This window comes from Anolis sagrei, chromosome X (genome assembly GCF_037176765.1).
Source record: "Anolis sagrei isolate rAnoSag1 chromosome X, rAnoSag1.mat, whole genome shotgun sequence".
NCBI lineage: Eukaryota > Metazoa > Chordata > Lepidosauria > Squamata > Dactyloidae > Anolis > Anolis sagrei.
Window position 1 is genome coordinate 94,086,479 of NC_090034.1, and position 26,825 is coordinate 94,113,303.

A 26,825-nucleotide genomic window follows, 5' to 3' on the forward strand; every position below is an offset into this window, starting at 1 on the left:
GCAGCTAGGTTCTTCAGTGCAACTCTATGATTATTTTGAGACTGGGGGTTTGCTACTATTAGTAGTTTTGCACATCCACACAAAGTCTGGATTCTGAGGTTATACGATATTGTGTAAATGTTCTATCTTTGGACAATAAAGGAACTGATGCTGTATAGTGGATAAACTATGTATTTTATAGAACTATATTTTAATATGGATATTTAGAAAACAATCGCAATATTTGTGTGGTTTGACTGTGCTGTGACCCCCCTCGAGCTACGAGGAGAGGTGGATAAGAAATAAAATTGTTAGGTTCTTGTGGGTTTTTTCGGGCTATAGGGCCATGTTCTAGAGGCATTTCTCCTGACGTTTCGCCTGCATCTATGGCAAGCATCCTCAGAGGTAGCCACGAGGTAAAGATGAAGATCCACCCAGAGGAAAAGTGTTCCTGCCATACATCAAGGGAACCACTGACCGCGTAGGGAAGCTGATGAGGAAACACAACATACAAACAATCTACAAACCCACCAAGAAAATCCAACAAATGCTATGTTCAGCAAAGGACAAGAGGGATCCTCTCACCTCTGCAGGAGTCTACCGTGTACCATGCAGCTGTGGACAAGTCTACATAGGGACCACCAAACGCAGTGCCCAGACACGCATCAAGGAACATGAAAGGCACTGCAGACTACTTCAACCAGAGAAGTCAGCCATAGCAGAGCACCTGAGGAACCAGCCTGGACACAGCAGATTATTTGAGAACACAGAAATGCTGGACCACACCAACAACCACCATGTCAGACTACACAGAGAAGCCATTGAAATCCACAAGCATGTGGACAATTTCAACAGAAAGGAAGAGACCATGAAAATGAACAAAATCTGGCTGCCAGTATTAAAAAACTCTAAAATTACAACAGCAAAACAACAGAGAGGAAACAACCAGGCACATCTTAACACCTCTCAACAAAAGATTTTCCCAGGCTCAGGCAAGCCTTCAAATGCTAATGAAGGTGGTCAGCTGAAACATTCACACCTAGTTTCAGCAAGGAAGAGCTGCTTGCCCCACCCCAGCCATTCCACAGACATATAAACCCATTGTCCTATGTCCAACAGACCTCACTACCTCTGAGGATGCTTGCCATAGATGCAGGCGAAACGTCAGGAGAAATGCCTCTAGAACATGGCCCTATAGCCCGAAAAAACCCACAAGAACCTAGCGATTCCAGCCATGAAAGCCTTCGACAATACAATAAAATTGTTGTTTCTGTTTCCTATAAAAAGACAGCTACTGATACAAGGCGTGTCATCTTCCTTTTTTCTTTAATGTGGACTCATTTGTGGTTGATTGAGTGGAGCTGAGTGTACAGTTAAAATGCATTTAAAAACACAAAGTTTTTTTAAAACTTGGCATTATGCTAAATGTCCTTTGACTAGAAGCTGGCCACTTGGAGTTACTCTGGTGTTGCTGTGAGAAGGTCCTCCCTATTGTGTATATGGCAGAGCTCAGGTTGCATTGTAGTAGGTGGTTTATGGTTTGCTCTTCTCCACACTTGCATGTCATGGATTCCACTTTGTAGCCCCATTTCTTAAGATTGGCTCTGCAACTTGTGGTGCCAGAGTACAGCCTGTTCAGCACCTTCCAGGTTGCCCAATCTTCTGTGTGGCCAGGAGGGAGTTTCTCATCTGGTCTCAGCCACTGATTAAGGTGATGGGTTTTAACCTGCCACTTTTGGATTCTTACTTGCTGAGGTGTTCCTGTGAGTATTTCTCTCAATCTTGGGAGGCTGTTACTTCATTTAAGCTGTTGGCATGCTGGCTGATGACTGAACAGAGGATGGGTCAAAGATGTCACTGCCTTGGTCCTTTCATTATTGGTTACTACTTCCCGACGAATGTCAGATGACACAATACTAGCTAAATATAAATAAATATTTGTGCAGTTGCATAAGAAGGAAGGAGAGAAATATACATGGATTCTGGGATGACAAATTGTCTGGATGGTAAAAAAAAAAACCATGGGAATTTATAAAATTCAAAAGTGGAAGAAAATGTGCCCCATCCGTTTTCAAAGCCAAGCAAATGTCTAGCTTCGGAGTTACAAGCTTTGCCTTGTAACTGTTCTGTGCATTCCATGATTGTCATTATTAGAGGGCCATGCGGCATGAATTTTGCTGGTATGCTTCCCCAGTCAGCTTACATTCTTGGTTCAAATTGCTGCAACTGAAAAACAAACCAGGCCTGTATGGATGATGAAGCTATTTCTCCTTGCTCACAATGCAATTTCGAGAAAAGGAAGGGAAGGCTCCATTGTCCCCAAACCCTTGTTGTCCCTTTTTCCTTTTGTGCCTCTATGGGATCTTAAGGAAGATGGGTCAAGCCTCTCATGTAATCAGTCAGGGGTTTTTAAGCAAATTGAACTGGCATGTGCGAGGCTGTGGATCACAGAGTATGACGTCGATTCCATTCCGGCTGCAAGCTCTGCCGTATCTCTGAAACCCAGCTGGGACCATTTCGTTTGAAAGCTTGGTCATGAAAGCCAAAGCATATAAAAGCCAGCAGTGATTCAAAGTGGGATATGGCTGAAAAGCAGTCTGTGGTTTTCCTTCATCAGTGAGCAGCATTTTGTGAGCTGCATCCCATCCTTCAGCCTATGTCTCAGGGTTGTAACAGAACAGAAGCAATTCTGGCGTTCTCAGCAAGTCCTACCTTGGAGATCTGATAAGCCTTACCTCGTTGTATCCTGTGCCTGGGAATAAGGTGGAAGAGAGGGGAGATTTTGATAACACCTTTCCCCTTCTTGCAAAATCTATTCTTTCCTTCATTGCTTCTGGAAAACACCCACAATTACATCAAACAGAGGCAGCAGCGTCTTTGCAACCCACACTTCCAAAGAAGGTCACCTGGTCAAATCTCGCATTGATCCCTCTTAGCCTCCACTCCAGGTTCTCAGCAAACTGGTGAGTACCGTTGAGCTACGCTTTGGGTTTATTATTATGGGGTGGTGGCATCCTTCAATTGCCCATGCCTGCCCATTGCACGTCGCCCTTGAAAAGATGCTTTTCCCAGAATGATTGTCTCATCTGCTTCAGGCATAGTGTATGGCACTCCCAAATTAGTGGATTTGTTCCAGGCCCTTGTTCTTGCTATAATCCCAGATTCTCTCTTTGTTGTCTTGGCATTGACAGGGGAAAACTTTATTTATTAGTATTATTAGTATTGTAGCAGGTTTTTGTAACCAATTATTTCACAAGAATAAAGTGTTGTTCTCCTTTTATTTTTTCCTTCAGTGTTAGAGTTGTAATGCTATCCAAGGTCCAAGTCTCTTGTAATCATCGCTTTGGGCATGGTTTCTGCTACTTGTGCTTTTAATCTGTTTTTCATTTCATCTTGCAAGCTATTTTCACTTTCAGCTGTGGAGAAGTGGATGAGAGAACAGAATGGAAAGCAATCTTGGGTGTGTCCACAATGCAGAGTTATAGCAATTTGATACCACTTTAACACCCACTGTTCTTCCCTTCAGGATCCTGGGATCTGCAGTTTTGTAGTTATCTTTGGGCATGTCCTCGGGCAACATTTTAGTAATTTTGTTACCAGTGTATATATCATGGCTGTTTCTTATAAAATCCTGGGATTTGTAGTTTTATAGTTATCTTTAGGTGTATCCGCAGAACAAAGCAGTTTGACACCACTTTGTGTACCATAGTGCCATCATATTAAAAACCTGCAATTTGTAGTTTTCTGCAGGAATAAAAATGGTCTTTAAGAGAACTCTGATAATTTATCAAAGTACAATTTCCGGAATTCTGTGGGAAGAACTTCAGGCGGTTGACCTGGTATCAGTCTAATTAGACTTGGGGTGCATCTACATTGTAGAATTAATGCACTCTGACACCACTTTAACTGCCATGGCTCAATGTATGGAATATTGGGATTTGTAGTTTGGGGAGGCACCAGCAGAGAAAGCTAAAGATTTTGTAAGACTACAAGATGGATATATTGAGCAGTATTGCTATAATTTCACCATAATTGGATGTGTCAAGTGAGATAATATTTATTTGCTCCCTTTGGAACTAATATGGCCCTTGGAGAGATCTGGGGAAACAATTTCCCAAGTTTCACACCTGATGAAGGCAGGTTCTCAGGTGAGTAGGGAACACCTAAGGAGTATATTACTAATTTAAATGTGAGCAGGGAACACCTAAGAAGTATATTGCGAATTGCAGGTATGCAAAATCAGAGACCTGTTGATGTTATGATATCTTTCTCCAATATTTCACAGATGAAACTGGGAGACATCTGCCCAAACAACATCAGTATGTGATCAACATGGAAAAAGTAATGAATCCAAAAGGATGCACAAGCTAGGAGAGGCTTGCTTTTGCCTGAGTCTTCTCTTTTCCCCTCTTGAGTTCATTGAGTGCAAACTACTTTTGCACTTTGACGTCTGCAGGAGTTTTAGGAGAAAGTGGAACAAGGAGAGAGAAACTGGGACATTTGGGAAGCCGATGAAAAAAGTGGGGTGACAGAATAAATCAGGAGTCTCTCTGCAAGGCAAGAATTAGAAAGGATGCCATCTTTGGGGTCTGGACTATCTCTGGCTCTCAGACCAACGTTCAGTTAGTTTGAATGCATCTACACCAGGCCTGGGTAAACTTGGGCCCTCCAGGTGTTTTGAACTTCAACTCCCACAATTCTTAACAGCCAGTAGTGGGAGTTGAAGTCCTAAACACCAGGAGAGCCCAAGTTTGCCTAGGCCTGATCTACACTATAGAATTACTACAGTTTGTCCCCGGTCCCACTGCCATGACTCAATGTTTTGGAATTTTGGAGTTGTAGTTTTGCAAAGCCTTTTTTCAGAATGCTAGTGCTTCGACAAACTACAACTTCAGGAATCCATAGCCTTTGGCCAGTTAAAGGGGGACCAAGCTGTATAATTCTATAGTATAAATGCTCCCTTAGTTGCAAGGGTAGCTCAGCAAATGACATTACCGGCAGCATAAATATGAAATTCCAACCATGGGCCGAGTTTGTTTTCTCAGATACTGAGTGCCAGAAGATTGAGCAAGGTCTTGGTTTTAATTGTTCATAAAAAGATTTTTTTTCCTTTCTTGAAAGCAAGCAAACAAGAAAAACACTGTTTGATGTTCTGTCATTGAGCCAATAGCAGCTCTTGTAAGCTCAAAGAAAAGATGTCATATGGTGAGAAGTCTTTGAAGATGTATTCCAGAAGTCTAGAGCAAAATGGGGTTGTAGGACAAATGGGGCGGGGAATCTCATGGGTTTGAAAGTATAGCCTTCCCTTTGGCTGTCTTATTATTGCAAAATAAGCTCAGGGAAGCCAATCTTCATTGTACTCCCGAGAAACTTCTCAGTATTTCTTCTCAGGGTGGGTGGGAATTAAAAAAGCATTGCTTCTTCATACATATGTGGGAGGGGAAAGAACTTAGAATCATAGAATCATAGAGTTGTAAGAGATCTAGTGGACCAACCCCCTGCCTAGAAGCAGGAAAATCACATTCAAAACACCTCCGACAGATGGCCATCGAGGCTCTGCTTAAAAGCCTCCAATGAAGGAGCCTCCGCCACACACCAGGGCAGAGAGTTCCACCACTGAACAGCTCTCACTGTTAGGAAGTTCTTCCTCATGTTCAGGTGGAATCTTCTTTCCTGTAGTTTTAAGACATTGTTTCATGTCCTATTTATTTATTTATTTTGTATCAAATATTTTCATCCCATCCTTCTCAACCCGCGAGGTGGGGACTCAGGGCAGCTTACAGATGGCAGCCATTAGATGCTGACGATAACATCAATCACATTACAAAACAAATTGACAATTAGGAGAACAACAGGATTACAAATATACATTAAAATATTAAAAACGTTAAAAAATTGAAACATTAAAACAACACCAAGCCCAAATCACAAATCCAAATCAAAGTCCAGAGTTCCAGTCTGATGTCTATTCATAGTTAATTCTCGTCAGTCAATAGCTGTTACTGCTCAGCGAGCTGCCCAAATGCTTGCTCCCAGAGCTGTATTTTGACCTTTTTATATAAAGGAGAGGAGTGAGGGAGTCACCGGGGAATGTGTTCCATAGGTGGGGGCCACCAATGAAAAGGCCCTGTCCTTTGTCCCCACCAACCGCGCTTGTGAGGGTGGCGGGATCAAGAGCAGGGCCTCCCCTGATGATTATAAACTCTGAAGAAGATCGTAGAGGGAGATACATTTGGACAAGTAAGCTGGGCCAGAATCATATAGGATGTCCTAGTCTCCAGAGCAGTAGAAAACAAGTTTGCTCCCTCCTCCTGTGACTTCCCCTCAGATATTGATACATGGCCCTCATCATGTCTCAGCCTTCTCTTCTGTCACTCCTCATAGGGCTTGTTCTCCAGATTTGAGGAGGTATTGGGTGGGGATTGGGGAGAGCACACAGAGTCTGGAATTCATATTTGGAGACACAATAGTCTCACCTTGCCCTTACGCATTATGCCCCTGGTTGCAGCTCTGAAGGATACCAAATTATGAAAACTTACCCCAAAGGAAGAATTTACAGGTGTACAATGTCTCTTTAAAATTATTTTATAGCTACTATATATGTTGACCTCATGTATAAATCGAGAGTGGCCAAAACGATGGGTTTTTATGTGACCTGTGGATAAGTTTAGGGTTCTTTCTGTGGAGAGGGAAAAGTGCCAGTTCTAGTTCAGCTGGTCAGCTGCCCCTGGTATTTAAAAAGGCCAGAAGCGGTAGTGGAATTCAGTGCTCTTGAGTTTTCTTGGAACGGACTACATTCTCACCCTTTCCGACCCTACTCAAAAAAGGAGAGGTTTCCTTTTTAAGAAGAGTCAAAGTGCAATACTTACATTGGCTCATGGATAAGTCAACCCAGATTTTTTGTTTGTCAACAGTTTCTGGACACATCCAAGAGTCTATATGGTATATTGTATATTTATAAGAAGCTATCTATTATACATGGCTCACCAGGCAGGGAGACAAGGCTTCTGATAGGAAGTCATTTCAGGAGCTGCAAATTAGGAAATGCTGTTTGGAAACAAACATTTGTATTGCTACACCCAGGTTCCTGGAATAATCTACTAAGGAAGGCAAGCTCAACCACTCCTTTCTATCAACAGTCAAAAGCTGGTGTTTTATATCAAAGCAGAGTTCTTGCAAGAACAGGGAGGTGACATTGGCTGGTTTAATGTTGCTGTTCTCTTCTTATTGTTGTGTTTTTAATTGTGCGTTGAAATTTCTTTTTTAATATTTAAACTATGTGTGCTCTCAATTTGGTATCACCACTGTGCCATCTGTAAGTGGAACACTGGCACATATATTGAAGAAGAAAATGCACATTTTTGGCGTACCATCTGATGCTATAGCATTTAGAGTTCTAGGAATTGAAGCCTTTTGGTTGAGTCATGCAGATAGAAGGCTTCTCTTCTGGAGGTTACATTGAATGATGAAGAAAATAAGAGGATGTCCTATTCAATCATCTACAGGAGAAGATGTTGGATTAGCCTTGCACAGTGGGTACTTAGATTTTGCTGGAGTCTAGAATTGGTGGGGACAAGAGACAGGGCCTTCTCTGTGGTGGTCCATCAGCTATGAAATTCCCTCCCAAGTGAAATCAGATCTGTTCCTTCCCTCCTGACCTTCCGGAAAAAGGTGAAATCCTGGCTGTGGGATCAGGCCTTTGCAGACTAGACCAACATGATGGTAGAGCTATGGTTTAATTTTTTATTTATTTATTTATTTATTTATTTATTTATTTATTTATTTGACTTGTATACCGCCACTTCCAATTTGGCTCGGCGTGGTTTACAGCAGTAGATTAAAACAATACAACCAACTTTAAAATACAATAAAAACGAGAGCAGATATAGTCCCGAGTTATTCACTCATCAAAAGCTTGTCGGAAAAGAAAGGTTTGGACTCTGATGGACTCAAATGGACTGTGTGTAGGAAGACGATTCTGGCGATTGTTCTAATGTTTTACTGTTTTTATGATGTTTTAATAATGTTTTATACTGTTTTTACCTAAGATGTATATTTATGCTTTTGTTGTCAACCGCCCTGAGTCCCTCTGTGGAGGTCGAGATAGGACGGGATATAAATGTCTAAAATAAATACAAATTGTGAAAAAATTAAAATATTCAGGGATTACCTTAACAACAAAAAAATTACAATTGTTACAAAACAACTACATAGAAACGTGGAAGAAAATAAAGAAAGATCTGGAAAATTGGAAAAGTTTAAACCTAAGTTTACTGGGGAGAATCGCAACTGTAAAGATGAAAATCTTATCAAAGATGATCTTTTTATTTCAAAATCTACCAATAATAAGAACTCAAAAAATGCTAAAAGAATAGGATAGAGATATTATGAAATTCATATGACAATAGAAAAAGCCAAGAATAAATTTTAAAAATATGATAGAGGAAAAAAAAAGAAGAGGAGGCTTAGCAGTTCCAGAATTTAAATTATATTTTGAAGGATGTGCATTAATGTGGACAAGAGAATGGATAACATTGGAAAATGAAAAAAATATTAAACTTAGAAGGAATAGAATTGAGAGCTGGGTGGCATAAATATCTCTGGTATGAGGGAGTGAAAAAAGGAAAAAAATCGGAAATCATTTTATAAGATCGGCAACTTACAAAATTTGGGAAAAATACAAAAAGAAAATTTGTTGAAAACTCCACTATGGGCCTTGCCACTAGAAGCTCTGCAAAGAAGAGAGTTAGGGTTGGCCAAAATACAAAGAATTAACGGAAAAAAAGAAAACTGATTCCTAATATTGAAATTGCAACAAGAGATGAAGGAAGTAAATGAAAAAATCTCATGGTTCCAATACTGGCAGATAAGGGAGTGTTTCAAAAAGGACAAAAAAAATAGGCTTTGAAGAACAAAAAACGTTTTGGGACACGATAATACAGACAGATAAGAAGATAATAACGAAGATATATATCTAAAAAACTACTAGTGGAATAAGGAAACAAATGAAGAAAAAGAATATATGAAAACATGGAAAGAAAACATCGGAAGAAATATAAAAATAGAGGAATGGGAAGAAATTTGGACTAGGAAATTGAAATATGCATATGCATCTGACCTTAAAAAAAATTGGATAAAAATATAACACAGATGGTATATAGCCCCTCATAAATTAGGAAAATGCTACAAAAATGTCAACACAGAATGTTGGAAGTGTAGAAAGAAAGAGGGCACATATTTCCACATGTGGTGGACGTGTGAAAAAGCAAAGATTTATTGGAAGAGAATACAAGAGGCATTACAAAAAATGTTAGACATAGATATTCACCTAAAACCTGAACTATTTTTGCTGGGAATGACGAAACAAAAAAATGGAGAAAAACACAGATAAATTACTGTTTCTGTCAACTACTGCGGCTAGAATCTGCTATGCAAAACTATGGAAAAAACAAGAAATACTAGACAGAAGATTGGCTAGAAAAAGTGCTCGATATTAGAAACATGGACAGACTTACTTACCTGCTATCCAGATACAAGGATACACCGATAAAAGAGACAAACTGGGCGAAAGTCACAGAATATTTAAAAGAAAAAAAAACTATAAGACAATAATATAAATTCATGGAATCAACCTCATATGAAAGAAAGAGAGAAGGACTGAAGAAAGAAGAATAAAAGAGAAAGAGAGAGAAAAAGGGAAAAGGAGGATACCTCACAGAAGATACTCAGGAAATCATGAAGAAACTGAAATTTCTTTTTATCTTTTTCATTAATTTATTATTATTATTATTATTATTATTATTATTATTATTTCTTTTTTTTCTTTTCTTTTTGCCTTTTTAAGGCCATTTCCCCCCCCCCCCCCCTTTTTGATTTTGATTTCAAGCATGTTATAGAAAATCTCAATAAAGATATTTAAAATAAATAAATAAATAAATCACTGGGCGAGCCATACATGTAAGAGTGTTTTGGTGCTTTGGAACATCTGCTGAGGACTGTCTTCTCATAGGGATGTACTTAATGAAATTATTAATTACATTGAGAGAGAACAAATGGTTTAAACCGTGTTGCATTTGTTTTTTGTATTTGTTTTTGTTTTGTGTTCCAAGTGCTGAATGACAGTTCTAGACCGCAGGGTTTGTAACCCACTGAGTACCCTTGGACAAGTCATATTCTCTCAAGGTTCATCAACATGAACCCAAACATCTGAAGTGGCTGCGACGTTGCTCCTAGATGTCAACAAGATATCCAGGGACTTTTATTCCTTATCATGGGAGAAACTGTAGGATTTTCTTTTGTGTGTGTGTCAGGAGTGACTTGAGAAACTGCAAGTTGCTTCTGGTATGAGAGAATTGGATGTTACCCAGGGAACACCCGGATGTTTTGATGTTTACCATCCTTATGGGAGGCTTCTCTCATGCCCCTGCATGGACAGCTGGAGCTGACAGAGGGAGCTCGTCCACACTCTCCCTGTATTTGAACCTCTGACCTATCGATCATCAGTCCCACAGACACAAGGGTTTAACCCTAAGATAAACCTGGTTAAATTGGTTGATCCCTGCACTAAGGAAAGCTGAGGGGTGTGCTTAGGAAAGCGGGCTCATAGAGGCTTTGCCCTGCCATTGGCATGTGCATGTGTGGCTGCTTTTTCCTGACCATAGGTTAAACACCAGTAGATAAGCCTTCAGTCTCAGAGGAAGGAAATTGCAAGCCTTACCAAGAAAATCTTGTGATAGTTTCAACTGTGGGCTGCTGCAAGTCTTAAGTGGCTCTAAGGCACACAGGAAATACTCATGTCTTGTGTAATGTTTCTATAAAGAACATTTTACTGCTTCTGTATTTAATGAGCAGAAGGCACTGTTTCTGCCAGATCTTGTCTACAATGCTCTGCTGGAGTCTGAAGCAATAAATATTTCCTCAGCTGTCTGTCAGCTTCTCGGTTTGTCTAACATTAATTGGGAAAACAGACAATAGGGAACGTCTTTAAAAATTGTGCAAGTTTCAAGGACATTCTTTTAAGAGAGGAAAAATCCAAAGGATTGTGTCATTGTCATCCACTTGCTGCATGAACATAGCTGGCAATGATCCTCAACTGCCTTGGCCAATTTGTTGTTATGTTTTTGGAAAGCAGGAAAAAGGGTGAGGCTGGGTTTTCTGACAATAGGGCGAAGATATGCTGAGGACTATTAACCACATGCTTCCATTTCAATGGAAAGTCTTAACTATAGCTACCTAATCCTAGAAACAAGGGGTTGTCTGTGCTACATACTCATAGGGAACTCTATTTATTTATGACGTTTCTACCCTGCTTTTCTTCAATCTGGAGGGGACTCAAGGTGGCTTACAAACAGAAAACTATTTGGTGCCAGAAAACAATACACCATTAAAATAAACCTTTAAATGGAATTATAAAATACATTAAAACATTTTATCTTAAAAACATTTAAGATAATATTTTCACAATATTGTAAAATTCCGCGTAATCCAGGCCATTCCAATAGCCATTGTACATCATTCCATATCTACTACGTAAGTTCTCCAAAAGCTTGGTAACAGAGCCGCGTTTTCACTCTCTTATGGAAGGTCAGGAGGGAGGGGGCTGATCTAATACCCCTGGGGAGGCAATTCCACAGCTAAGGGGCCACCACTAAGAAGGCCCTGTCTCTTGTCCCTGCCAATCTCGCCTGCAAAGGAATAGGGACCAAGAGCAGGTTTGCCCCAGATGACCTTAAACTCCAAGATGGCTCATAGTCTTAAATGGTTCCGGCCCAGCTTGCCTGTTTGAACGGATCTCCCCCTATAAACCATTTCGGAGTTTAAAATTGTCTGGGGAGAACCTGCTCTCGTTCCCTCCTTCTCGATCTCCCCCTGCGAAGGAGGAGGGACCAAAAGCAGGTTCGCCCCAGATGACCTTAAACTCCAAGATGGCTCAAAGGGGAGATCGGGAAGGAGGGACCGAGAGCAGGTTCCCCCCAGACGATCTTATACTCTGAAATGACTCATAGGGGGAGATCCATTCGAACAGGTAAGCTGGGCCGGAAGCATTTAATACTTTATAGGCTAAAGCCAGCACTTTGCTCAGTTACAGACTGGAAACCAGTGAAGCTGACATAACCGGGGGGAAGGGGGTTGTATGCTCCCTGTACGCCGCTCCAGTGAGCAATCTGGCTGCCATGGGTTGGACCATTTGAAGCTTCCAAACAGTCTTCAAATGCAACCCCACATAAAACGCATTGCAGTAGTCTATATGGGATGTAACCAGAGCACGGACTACTGTGGGGTAAATTGTTCGGGTAAGTTAACAGCGATCACCTGTTTAAACTCTTCCATGGATATATGTGTGCATAGATGTTTATGGGTATAAGGTGGGTCCTGATTATCACTGGATTTGGTTCCAGGGCCACACGTGGGTACCAAAATTTATAAATACTCAAGTCCTATGATAGAGAATGACATTAAAGAGGTGCCCCTTATACAAACTGACAAAGGCATTTTTTTATTTAAAAATATTTTTCATGTCATGGATAGCTGACTCCAAGGATATGGAGGGTGGACTCTTTCTCTTTGTGTGTTCTGGATATATATGTGTTTGTGTGTTTGTGTCTTGCAGACTCTTCACCCCAAGATATATTCTTCCTTAGAAAGAGACTACACTGCACCTCCGTCACCATGCAAACTCTCCTAGGACTCCTGTTTTTCTCTGTATTTCTAACTAAAGGTACTGAATGTTGTATCCCCATCCTTCTTCTCTTAGGATCAGTGGAGCCAGATGGGAGCCATACAGAAGTCATTGCCATTTTTTTAATCATTATTGGAATCCACTGGAACTCCTCAAAGATGGAGAAGACGGGCTTCTCAAAAGTGGTTATCAAGTTGGAATGGATGAAATATAATTACAAGCATCCAAAGAAGGATGGATAGAATATACAAACAATATTTGGAAAACATTAAAAAGTTTTTCAAATATTTGCTAACCTTGATGAGAAAAATCCTGAAATCATGAAAATACAAAATGTGCACATATTTGATCTGCATGAAAAAGAAATTTTCTGCATAAGAAACAGAATTTTCTGCACAGAAACAATATTTCAGCAGAGAAATTCAGTTTTTTTTACAAGGCAAGCATATGCACATTTCACACAGAATAAAGCCTCATTTACACTGGCTACTTATAGAATCATAGAGTTGTAAGAGACCTCATGGGACATCCAGTCCAACCTCCTGCTAAGAAGCAGGAAAATTGCATTCAAAGCACCCCTGACAGATGGCTATCCAGCTTCTGTTTAAAAGACACCAACGGAGGAGCCTCCATGACACTCCAGGGCAGAGAGTTCCACTGCTGAACAGCTCTCACAGTCAGGAAGTTCTGCCTCATGTTCAGATGGAATCTCTTTTAGTTTGAAGCCATTCTTCCGCATCCTATTTTCCAGAGCAGCAGAAAACAAGCTTGCTCCCTCCTTCCTATGATTTTCTCTCACATATTTATACATGGATATCATGTCTCCTCTTAGCCTTCTCTTCTTCGGGCTAAACATGCCCACCTCCTCATAGGGCTTGTTCTCGAGACCCTTGATCATTTTAGTTGCCCTCCTCTGGACACATTCTGGGCAAGGTCAATGTCAGTCTATGTAGGGGTGGGGAAGGAAACTTGCCATCCCATTTCCCTGGGTTGCCCAAGTCTAGGAAATGTGAGCTTGCAGTGGAGATAGTTGCCTCCTCCCACCCAATGGAACTGTCCTCAACTGTCCTCTCTGCCATCATACCTTCCCTGGGCTTGGGCAGTCTGGGAACATGGGAAGGCAGTCCCCACCCGCTATGTTGAACCGATCTCTGGCCAACATGACAATTGTTCCTCATCATTAGCGGTGCTACACAAATACTATCATGCAATTTGGCTTGAAGTCAAGGTGTCCACAAAATGTACATCCCAATTTATACTGTAGTGTTTATCGAGCTAGAAACAGCATGTTAAAAAAAACTTGCCAGGGAATCTGAAACAAGCCAAACCACGTGCTGCAGCTGATCAGAATATATCCCATGCAAAGTCTGAAATTGAATCAAAAAATGTAGACGCCAAGCACTGAACACTATTAAAAATGGAAAAACATAGCTGCCCAGTAGGTAAACAATTACTTCTACAGGAGGAGAACCTACATAATTCCCATGGGAACTCACACTCTCAACCATTTTAATCTCATTGGTTGTGCCCTGCCATAATCCAGCACTGATCCTGAATAGACATGTATATGCACAACAATGTATTTCAGCAGACTGATTAAGGGGGAAAAAAACTGATATTGCGGTTTCTGGATTCAGTTCTGATTTGCATTCAGCCAGAGGCGGCCCTAGGTAATTTTCAACGATAAGCAAACAGATTGTTTGGCGTGCCCCCCCCCCCCCCAACCAATCACTGATATATATTTTCTGTTCATCGTGGGAGTTCTGTGTGCCATATTTGGTTCAGTTCCATCATTGGAAGAGTTCAGAATGCTCTTTGATTGTAGGTGAACTATACATTCCAGTAACTACAACTCGCATATGTCAAGGTCTATTTTCCCCCAAGAGCGCCTCAAGAGCACCCCTGGGCAAAATCAACTATACTGCAAATGCTTACTTTGTGTAATGGGTTGAGCCGCCCCTGCATTCAGCAGATACTGTGTCCACCATCCAAGCCTTGAACCAATTCCTGGGGGTGTTGGCACGTGATCCTTGAAAATGAGGCCCTGGGGTGGAATGTGTATCAAACTGCCAATACAAATCAGGAAGGACCCCCTCCGAAGCCTTATGAAACATGGGCCGCCAAATCTTTTGGCTAAATTCAGGTGAGATTAGTTGATTCTGGCTTATTTTTCAACATTAGTATTCTGACCGTTTGTTTGTTTCGAAATGAAAACAGAATGGATTTCTGCCATTTCACACACCCCTATATAATGTCTGCATAGAACTGCTCTTAAGTAGAAAAAAATTCATCCTGAAATAAAAGACAATCGATGTATCTACACCAGGCATGGGCAAACTTCAGCCTTCTAGATGTTTTGGACTTCAACTCCCATAATTCCTAACAACTTACAAGCTGTAAGGAATTGTGGGAGTCGAAGTCTAAAACACTTGGAGAGCCGAAGTTTGCCCATGTTTGATCTACGTTACAGAATTAATGCAGCTTGACACCACTAAAATTGCCATGGTTACCATGTATTTGTGTGGTTCACCGAAGGGACCATTCTTTAATTGGTTACACCATACAATGTGGTTTACACCTGAAGAAGAGAAGGCTGAGAGGAGATATGATAGCCATGTATAAATATGTGAGAGGAAGTCACAGGGAGGAAGGAGCAAGCTTGTTTTCTGCTTCATTGGAGACTAGGATGCGGAACAATGGCTTCAAACTACAAGAAAGGAGATTCCATCTGAACATGAGGAAGAACTTCCTGACTGTGAGAGCTGTTCAGCAGTGGAACTCTCTGCCCTGGAGTGTGGTGGAGGCTCCTTCTTTGGAAGCTTTTAAACAGGGGCTGGATGGTCATCTGTCAGTAGTGATTTGAATGCAATAATCCTTCTTCTTGGCAGGGGGTTGGACTGGATGGCCCATGAGGTCTCTTTCAACTCTATGATTCTATTATTCTATGTGCGCTCATACGCAATATGGCACTGTTTTGGAATATGCTGTGATTTTTCTTATCTCAGATTAATGCCTCTATTTCACATTTGTTCATGTTGTGCATCATTTATACACTGGATTTTTGAGTTGCCTTGAATCCACTTTAAGTGGTTCATGTAGGTATACCCCTAGTCATTCAAACAACTACACCATTCTGGCATTGTCACTGTTCAGTTAATGGAGTATTCATTTCTCCTCCAGCTACTGAGGAGACTTTGGCTCAAATGAAAAGGAACAGGCAATCTAGGGCTGGCAGCATATGATGTTATGGTCCCTGCTTACCAAAGTGTCTGGGGTTTTTGACCCTGTGAGCCCTGGTTACACCATGCTACTAATTATGACAAGCTTTTTTCTTTCTTCCTCTAGCTTTCTCTTTGCAGTGTGAACAATGCAAAATGCCTGGCTGCACTGCTAAGAATGTAACTTGTCCTCCTGAAAAGGATGTCTGTTTTTCTATGGCTCTGGAAACCAAAGACAGTGAGTAACTTATTGAACCAGCTTCAAATCACATAAGCCCATGTGCCTACAGTGCCCCCTTGTTGTTATGGTTTTGTGTTGTTATTAAATAGTTACAATATTACATTCGTATTCAAAATTCCCCGTAAGTATATATGAACAATTTATTTTACCTATTTTTATTTATTTATTTATTTGCTATATTTATATTCCGCCCCTCTCAGCCCAGAGGCTACTCGGAGTGGTTCACAAATTGGCAACAATTTGATGCCTCGACAATTATAACAAGTAAAAACAATCAAATTCAGTTTAAAAACAATAGCAGATGATATAAAATATAAAAATCATAAAAACCACAAAAAATCTTAAAACATTATCGTGAGCGTCTCCATGTCAAATCGTTATTCCATTGCATTATCAAGTAGTTCCATAATTCAGTTTAGCTATGCCGTATTTGGGAAGGTCTGCTCAAAAAGCCAGGTTTTCACCTGTTTTTGAAAAGCCAGGAGGGAGGGAGCCTATCATATATTTCTAGTCAGGACGTTCCACAGTCAAGGGGCCACCGCTGAGAAGGCCCTGTCTCTCGTCCTCCACCAGATGCATCTGCGAAGAAGGCAGGAGCGAGAGCAGGGCCTCCCCAGAAGATCTTAATGTCCTAGGTGGTTCATAAAGAGAGATATGTTCAGATAGATAAGTAGGACCAAAACTTACCTATATCTAAAACTTCCGCTAAAGAGAAAAAAAATCAAAGTGCTGGCTTTAAACAGTGTATTTTAATATTGAGATAAATGTTTTTAATGTTTATGTATGCATATAACGAATTCTTGTCCCAGCATTGAATGTTTGCTGTATATATGCTGTGCTCTGTTCTGAGTCTCCTTTGCGGTGAGAAGGGCGGAATATAAATGTTTTAAATAAATAAATAAATAAATAAATAAGCCTATAAAGCCCTAAATGGTTCTGACCCAGCTTACCTATCCAAACGTATCTCCCCCTATGAACCAAATCGGAGATTAAGATCGTCTGGAGAGGCCCTATTTATTTATTTATTTACGACATTTATATGTCGCCCTTCTCACCCCGAAGGAGACTCAGAGCGGCTTACAAGATATATTTACATACAATATATTATATTATTAGCATAGTACAATATCAGCATTAAACATTGCTATATTGCCCCATACCACTATATCGTAATATTATTAGTAATGTTACATGTAATATAAATATATAATTATAATATCATATTATTATTATTTTGCATTACATTATAATATTATAAATATTATTTGTATATATTATATTATATTATTAGAATAACACAGGAGACAAGGCCCTACTCTCAGTTCTGCCTCCTTCGCAAGTGCGATTGGTGGGGACGAGAGAAAGGGCCTTTTCAGTGGTGGCCTCTTGGCTATGGAACTCCTTTCCCAGTGATATTAGATCAGGCCCTTCCCTCCTGACCTTCAGAAAGAGGGTGAAAACATGGCTTTGGGATCAAGCCTTTAGCAAGTAACACAGTGCAATAGATGGACTTGGTTTTATGTGTAATGATTACTGGAATGGTTTGACTATGATTGCAGATAATGTGGTTTTATAGTTGTAATTGCAATGTTTTGTATGTTTTAATGCTCATGATATCATTTAAATTTTTAATTTAAATGTTTATTTAATTGTATTGTTGTTGTTCATTCGTTCAGTCGTCTCCGACTCTTTGTGACCTCATGGACCAGCCCACGCCAGAGCTCCCTGTCGGCCGTCACCACCCCCAGCTCCTTCAAGGTCAGTCCAGTCACTTCAAGGAGCCATCCATCCATCTTGCCCTTGGTCGGCCCCTCTTCCTTTTACCTTCCACTTTCCCCAGCATAATTGTCTTCTCTAGGCTTTGCTGTCTCCTCATGATGTGGCCAAAATACTTCAACTTTGTCTCTAGTATCCTTCGCTCCAATGAGCAGTCGGGCTTTATTTCCTGGAGGAAATTGTATATTGTCTATTGGATGTATATTGTAAATTGTATATTGGATGTATATTGTTTTTAAGGCACTAAATTATTGCCTATCCTGTAAGCTGCCTTGATTCCCCTTCGGCGTCGAGAAGGGTGGGATATAAACATAGTAAATAAATAACTAAAAATAAATAACTTTCTGATATACTCCACAACTTTAAAAAAAAACAACTTCCAACATTTGACTTATAAAAAATAAATAATAACTTGGCTTCCCACATACCAATCCAAAAATATTTCTGTAAAAACAATTACTCATTTTCTCACTATTTTGTAATATTTATGACATCTTAGTTTCTACCCTAGCTATATATATATGAAAAGAGCAAAATGGATATGCATGTAGTTTTATTTGTTTGTTCCATAAAGGCTCCTACATAGCTTGATAGATCTGGACAAGATTTGGTACACATAGCCTGTCATGAATGACTTTTCAATAATTTTGAAGCATAGGTTCTTTTTATTGCAATTTCTAGTGTGAGAGGGTACATCAGATTACAGAAAAACATTTAGACAAAGAATGACATTGGACACACAGACATACAGATTCTATGCAACTACATTGGAATTACAATTACATGGGTAACAAACAAACAAAGGAGAATTACATTTTCACTCAACATTCACACATATACATGCATTTGTCCTCTCAAATATTATTATATCCCTTTCTCCCTCATTGGAGAAGCACCTGTTAGGCTAGACACTGTTTTCCTGCAGCCCTTCCAACGCATAGTTCCAAAACTTCCATAACAGCATAACTTCTTTCCCTAAGAACAATGCGAAGGACCAGATCTCTGTTTTCCATACAGCAGAACCTGACTCCCTGCACAAAATCTAAGACTCCAAAAGTGCACTTCTTCCGCTTCCCTTGAGAAAGAAGCCCAAAAGTGACCAGACTGCTCCCGTACAAATCTGCCACTATCCATAGGTACACTTTCTCTCTCCATCCCATGGAGCACAGCATAGTGGGTGAACCAGACTCCTCATGTCTGTCACACTTTGAGCATTATTAGATTGAGTCTTTTATAGGCATATTCTGCTGATGTCATCCCAAAGTTGTAAATTAATGATAGATGTCTTCCATCCTCCATCTCAGTTTCCTGGCCAGATGTTGATCCTTCTTGATTGGTGTTGACAAGCACAAGGCTTGTGCTGACTTCCTTCTTAACATAAGGAATGTTGCAAACATTTCTGTTATCACTGTCCCAGTTCTTATCAGAGTTTACTTTTCATTTCTCATTGGCAACTTTTAATTATAGTCCAGCAAGCAGGTAGTTAGTCATTGCAGGCCTGGGTCTTTTACTGGTGTTTCCAAAATTATTAGCTTCATACATCCTTCCATTCTTCCATTCATTCCTACACATCATATTAAATCCACATTTATAAAATATGCACATTAAATTTTTGTGACAAGCCTTCATTATCCAATACAAAACAACAGTGAGGTTTCGACTGAAAAATCCACCTCTTTCAGATGCAAAGCTGAGGGAAAGGAAAAGAACAAAGAGGATTGGCTGCTGTTAGTTAACATTGCCCTTTGTCACATGATTGGGAATGAAAGAAGCGAAGCAGATTAGCTTCTGCTAGGTGGCATGTGTAAGAAAGGGAGAAAGGAAGGAAGGAAATAATGAACGAAAGAAAGAAAGAAAGGAAAAGGCCAAGGGGGAATGGAGGGAGAAAAGGAAAGAGGAAGGAAGAAAGGAAAGAAACAGAAAGAAATGGAGAGAAAAGAAGAAAAAGGGATGAAGGAAGGGAAGGAAGTTCCCCCCGACTTTGGAACTCGCTAACTAGCGGTATTAGGCAAGCCCCTACCCTGGCAGCCTTTAAGAAAGGCTTAAAAACCTGGCTCTTTTGATGTGCCTTTGACGAATGAACACATATCCCCATGTCTGTCCCAATTACAGATTTGTCCTCATGATGCACTTTCTCCTGTCCTTAATAAAAATCGACCCCATTGTTCGCCCCTTCCGAGTTCTCCTCCAGACACATACTATTCCATATACTTATCTCACCCAGGGTTTTATCAATTTTTCTCTATGCATTTGGCCCACCCATTGTCTGTTCATTTCTCCGCCGTGTTATGTTGTGTTTGTTTATTTTATGCTTTGTTATTTTATATATTTTATTTATTTGTTTGTTGTATTTTATTTGCTGTATTGTAATTTTGGGCTTGCCTCATGTTGGCCGCCCCGAGTCCCCTTTGGAGAGATGGTGGCGGGGTATAAACAAAGATGATGATGATGATGATGATGATGATGGTGATGATTTGAAACACAACAAGATGAGTCCACAGCAGACAAGATCACTCTGCTGGCTGTTGTATTGGATCACACGTCATACACTTCCCAAGTGTCTAGGACTGTGTGATGTATTGGCGAATAATGTGTGCAGATCCCAGTAAGGTGGCCTTTTGCAGATGACAGATGGTAATTTTGTCAGTGCCAATTGTGTTAACATGCAGGCCAAGGTCTTTAGAGAGCGGAAGAGAGCGGAACTGGTTTTAAATTGATTTTAATGTATATGTTGTGTTAATAGTTTATGCCTATGCTTTTTTATATTGTATGTTTTTGTATTATTTTGTATATGTGGAAACTGCTCTGAGTCCCCTAGGAGAGATAGGGCAGTATATAAATAAATAAATAAATAAATAAATAATGGTTATTTATTCATTTATTTATTTGGGCACTGCACCCAGTGTGCCAATCACCACTGGGACCACCTTTACTGGTTTGTGCCAGAGTCTGCAGTTCAATCTTTAAATCCTCATATCATGTCAGCTATATTATTATTATTATTATTATTATTACTATTATTATTATTACTATTTGAAACACAACAAGATGAGTCCACAGCAACCAAGATCACTCTGCTAGCTGTTGTATTGGATCACATGTCGGACGCTTCCCAAGTGTCTAGGACTGTGTGATGTATCGGTGATTTTGTCAGCACTGATTGTGTTAAAGTGCAAGCCAAGGTCTTTAGGCACTGCACCCAATGTGCCGATCACCACTGGGACCACCTTGACTGGTTTGTGCCAGAGTCTTTGCAGTTCAATCTTTACATTCTCATATCATGTCAGCTACATTATTATTATTATTATTAACTAGCTTGGGGACCCGGCGCTGCCCGGGTTATTTGAGAAAGGAATTGTGTCTCAAGATTGGTCTTAATCAGTTATTTATATGGCTCGCAGTGGTGTCAGGAAGTTCGTGAAGGTACTGCGAGTCCCATCATCTGTGGTCCATCCTCCTCCAAACTGCAGTAGGATGTAGAGTGGGTCGTGGGGGCTCTGTGTGCCAAGTTTTGTTCTTGATCAATCATTGGATGAGGTTCACAGTGGTCTCAGAAAGTGAGTTTAGGTACTGCAAGTCCCATCATCCATAGTCTGTTCTCCCCCAAACCTCACCAGAATGTTGAGTTGGCCAAAGGAGCTCTCTGTGCCAAGTTTGGTCTTTCTTGGTATTTAGATTAGTGTCACTGTGGTTTCAGGAAGTGAGTGAAAGTACTGGAAGTCCCATCATCCATTGTCCATCCTCTTCCAAACAGCATCGGGATGCAGAGTGGGTCATGGGGCTCTGTGTGCCAAGTTAGATGAGGGTTGCAGCTGTCTTGGGAAGGGAGTGGAGGTACTTGAAGTCCTATCATCCATAGGCTGTCTTCCTCAAAAGTGCATTAGGATGTAGAGTGGGTCATGGGGACTCTGTGTACCAAGTTTGGTCTTGATCAGTCACTGGCGAGGGTCTCAGTGGTCTCAGGAAGTGAGTGAAGTGACTGCAAGTGCCATCATCCATTGCCAAATTCTTCCAAACCATACCAGGATGTAGAGTGGGTCATGTGGGCTCTCTGTGTAAATTGTGGTCTTGATCCATCATTGTTGGCAGTTGTAATGGTCTTAGGAAGGGAGTGCAGGTATTGCAAGTCCCATCATCCATGGTGCATCCTCCTCCAAACAGCACCAGGATGTAGAGTGCATCATGGAGACTCAGTGTGCCACATTTGGTCTTTATCGGTAATTGGATGAGGGTTGCAGTGGTCTCAAGAATTGAGCAAAGGTACTGCAAGTCCCATAATCCATGGTCCATCCCCAGCCAAACCACACCAGGAAGAAAAATGGGGCATTAGAGGTCTATGTGCCAAGTTTGGTCCTGATCTGTCATTGGATGAGGTTAACAGCGGTCTCAGAATGTGAGTGATGGTACTGCAAGTCCCATCATCCATGGTTCATCCTCCTCCAAACTGCAGTAGTTTGTAGAGTGGGTCTTGCAGGCTCTGTGTGCCAAGTTTGGTCTGTATTGGTTATTTTCTGACCTAGCCCCTGGCCTTTTCCTTTCCTCTCTTTGTCATCTCGGAATCTTTGAATTGAGGATGGCCAATCAGAGACCATATGCAAATTTCCTTCTCTCATGTCTCCATTTCTGTCATGAACCCTTTTCTCCACCAGGGGCTCCTGTTGGAGCTGGCCAGTCAGAGACCATATGCAAATCGTACCACAGTGGCAGCCAATTGGAATCTTGGAACTTTCAGGCTGGCCAATCAGAGACCATATGCAAATAGCACCACAGTGGCAGCCAATCAGAAAGCTGGCACATACACGGTCACACCGCCACACTTCCGTCCGCTGCATACAAACTTTGACTTTTATTATATACATAGATTGATTAAGGAATGAGCTTTGATTTATCTACAGGTCATATCAAAATCCATAATTTTGGGCCCCAAACATTGACTGAGAAAGGAACAACCTTGGAATTATGTACAGGTCATATCAAAATCCATAATTTTAGGCCCCAAACGTGCCCTCTACTTAATCATGGCATTGACTTATACATGAGTAAATATGGTGATTACTTTGTAGAAGGTCTTACTTTATTATGGTCATAGACCAGCATAAATTGCTTTGGCCAGTTTTGAGTTTGTTCATCACCATGCTAGTTAGATATTCCATATGTGAATAGGATGGACGACTATAATTTGACCATGGCAACTTTGAGCCAGCTCTTTGCTGATCTTTGTTTCTTCCACCCAGAGTCAAAGATGCAGGTTAAGGACTGCATGCAGAAGGCTGACTGTGAAAAACAGAAAAAAAATATTGCGAACCAGATAGTGCCCAGTCCCTTTCCAAAAGACTCTACTGTTATAAATGTGGAATGCAACAAGGCGCCCATGTCTTCTGCTTCCCTCCTGCTGACCATCTCTGGGCTCCTACTGATGAAGCTCTTCTTTTAATGCTCCTCTTGCATCTGCGTCAGTCTCCAAAGTAACTCTTCTTCTGTGGTCTTGTGCTTCCTTTATTATTTACTGAATGGAAATAAATTGAAACCTAATGAGGAAAAGAACTGATATTAAGTCATCATCTGCTATATTTGATTTGAGAATGGGAGTCAGGGAGGAAGGCATTTGTCTCACCATTCTCATTGGCTCAGTATGAAACTCAGTGTTGTATAACATTTCAAGGGCTGGGGATGGAATATAGTATGCCTATGTAAATGCGTTCAGTTCTTGAATTTGCTCCAGAAATAAGATTTAATTAAATGCATTTTCCTCTTCATTTAAACCAACTTTCCAGTATTAACATGCTTTAGCAGTGGTTGGTAATCCAACTAGTGTTTAAATATGGCTACTCACATGAGATTGACATTTCCATGCCTGAAGCTTTATAGAAATGTGCAGTAGTTCATTAACGCTTAATCCATTCACATACAAAATAAATGGATACAATATAAAAGGGCTGTAATATAGAGCCATAAAAATACTATTTAAAAGAACAGGCATATAGATTTTGCATATTTAGATTATATACAATTAAGATACAAAACAACGTGTTAACTTCACCTTCAGGTTGAGAGAAGCAGTATATAAATATGGTAAATAAATGGTAAATAAATAAATAAACTCTAAGACCATTGCCAGAGCAAGACATTTTGTCCAAATTTTCATTGCTGATGGGTGAAAAGAGAAACCGTGCAAGTTACCATAGAATCAGTATGACACAGCAGATAGAAAATATTTTCTTAAGCATTATTGGATTATAGATAAGATGGAATAGACCCCAAAAATGTGCTTCTTGGTTCTGAATATATTGAGCAGGAGAAGACTTGTGCAGTCATGTTGTATGCAATGCCCTATTAAACATACTTACAACAATTTAGTCATTTTGTATTATTTATTAGCCACAGTATGAGAATACCTACGTCTGGTTAGCGCCTGCATGGGTCCGGATCCAGGCATCATCCAAGTTCCTGGCTGGGAAATGAACCTTTGAGGCTTTCTGAAGTCTCCTCAAGATCATGGTATTCCAAGAGTAAACAACTGTTTTTATTCTTCAGGAAGTCAGATCAAGATTCAAGACTCAGAACGGGCTGCTCAAGTTACTTGGTAAAATCTCTCAAGCAGATGGTTAATATTTAGTTACTTAGATGATCCCTCGTTGTCTGAGTATGATGGCTGTCCATCCAAGTGTAGTGTCTTGGTGGTGGATGTGTAGGTGACTGTGGAGCCCTATTCTTGACTTGCATGTTCTTCTACAGCAAGGGCATTGGTTTCCAGATGGAAGGCGATCCTGGTCAGGGTTGGCTTGGTGCACCTTCTTGGCACATTTCCTCCTTTTCGCCCTCCATTCATGCCTCTTACAATTCCACAGCACTGCTGGTCACAGCTGACCTCCAGTTAAAACGCTCAAGGGCCAAAGCTTCCCAGTTCTCCGTGTCTAAGCCACAGTTTTAAAGATTAGCTTTAAGCCCATTTTTAAATCTCTTTTCCTATCCACCAACATTGCGTTTTCCAATTTTGAGTTGGGAGTATAGTAACTGCTTTGGGAGACAGTAATTGGGCATTCAGACAATGTGGCCAGTCTTGCTTCATTGTTGATGGTCTTTGTTTCTTCCAGCACATTGACATTTGTCCGCCTGTCTTTCCAAGAGATTTGCAGGATTTTTTGGTGGCAACACTGATGGAATTGTTCAAGGAGTCGAGTATGATGTTTGTAGACAGTCTACATTTCGCTGGCATGATATTGGTTGATACTTCTTGAATAAGAACAGATCAGAGATAATTGGAATTCTCTCTGTGGGGTTGAAAGAAAAAAATCTATTAGAGTGATGCACACATTTCCTTTCTCCCACTTTCCAACTTGGAAACAAATTTATCAGTGAAGGGTAACCCAATAAGGATGGAGGGCAATTCCGATTACATCCTCCATGGCTAGCGCCAATACATCCATTTTTATCTGCAGCCCCTCTCAAATTGTTGTCAGAAAGCAATATTTTGTGGAATGTCAGAGCACTTATTGTTGCTGTTTTGAGGGGGCTACAGAAGAAAATTTAGATATTTGGGTGTAGTGCTGGTTCTGGAATGCCTGAGAAATGTTTGCATGCCTTCATACATTTGGGGGAACACAGGAAAATAATATCTGAAAACCATGCATTAAAAAATTTGGAGGACTTGTGGTCATTGGAGGACTGGTGAGGAACTTCAAGGACCACAAAAGGAGGCTTCAGGGGCCATGTTATGCCCATCGGTGATATATACACATTTCCTTTTTGCCTTTGTGTTGTCAAATGCTTTCATGGCCAGAATCACTGGGTTGCTGTGAGTTTTCTGGGCTGTATGACCAAGTTCCAGAAGCATTCTCTCCTGACGTTTCACCCACAGCAGTCTGTACTTGCCTCTGTTGGCGTGGAGCGCCTGCACCCGGTACCAACTGTGTCTGGCTTCCGCAAGTGACCCTTACCAAGCAGAGCTTTGTAGACTTCCAGAGGACAAGGATTCAGGCTTCCGTGATGGCTCCTTTGCTGAAGTCCTTCAGCAAAGGAGCTGTAAGGCTGTATGATCCTCGGCCAAGCTGTGGGCTGTATAACCCCGGCCAAGCTGTAGGCTGTATATCTCCCTGGCCAAGCCGTAGGGCTGTATAACCCCGGCCAAGCTGTAGGGCTGTATGACCCCGGCCAAGCTGTAGGGCTGTATAACCCCAGCCAAGCTGTAAAGTTGTATGTCTCCCGGCCAAGCCGTAGAAGACGAAGCTTTCTACAGGAGCTCTTGGTATTATGTCCTGTGCGAAAGGCTTCTCTGTGTGGACTGAACTCAAAAAGGCTCCTATTCCCTCCAAAAAACCCAAAAGGGGGCAGGACCAGGGAACCTAACTATAATTGACAGGTGGCTTTCCCTATGATTACAGCCAAAAGAAGCCACCTATCTGCAGAGTCCCTGAAACCCAGGACTGCAACAAACACTAAATACAAAGCAAACCAAATTGGAGCTCCTGGTGCAGTTCTACCAGCACAAACAGCCTGACATACAACACTATCCAATATGCTGCTTACTGACTGAAAGACATAGAGCACCCCATTGTGCTTTAATGTTCCCCTCCTACCCACCATTGAGACTGAGGTTAATTCTCTGGGGGCATTGCTATCCTACTCTGTTGTAGCAGTTTACTTCAACCTTTAAATGTGATAGATCTGTTCCATGCAATTCTGAGATGCATACTTTAGTAAAACTTCAAGAACTGCAGAAAGTCTCTGGAAGAATGTAGCAGCCATTTCATTTTAACTACAACAACAAAAATCACAAAATTTGCGTAGTTTGCGCCAAAAAGGGGGAGTTTTCATGTGAAAATCACCCACTGTCTCAGCTAGTGCAGAAAAAAGAGATAAAACTACATCCCTTGAAATGGTACTGTTTAAAAAACAAATTCTGACCTATTTTGCATATCATAACAAACTAGGC

General features: G+C 40.8%; 1 long non-coding RNA gene across 1 annotated transcript; it reads left to right on the plus strand.

Moving 5' to 3' along the window:
• Positions 1-2,442: 2,442 nt before the first annotated feature.
• LOC132781046 (uncharacterized) lies at positions 2,443-24,249 on the plus strand. Its single transcript, XR_009631961.2, has 4 exons — positions 2,443-2,942; positions 12,590-12,697; positions 16,004-16,114; positions 23,128-24,249. It is a non-coding gene; the product is annotated as an uncharacterized lncRNA (long non-coding RNA).
• Positions 24,250-26,825: the final 2,576 nt, after the last annotated feature.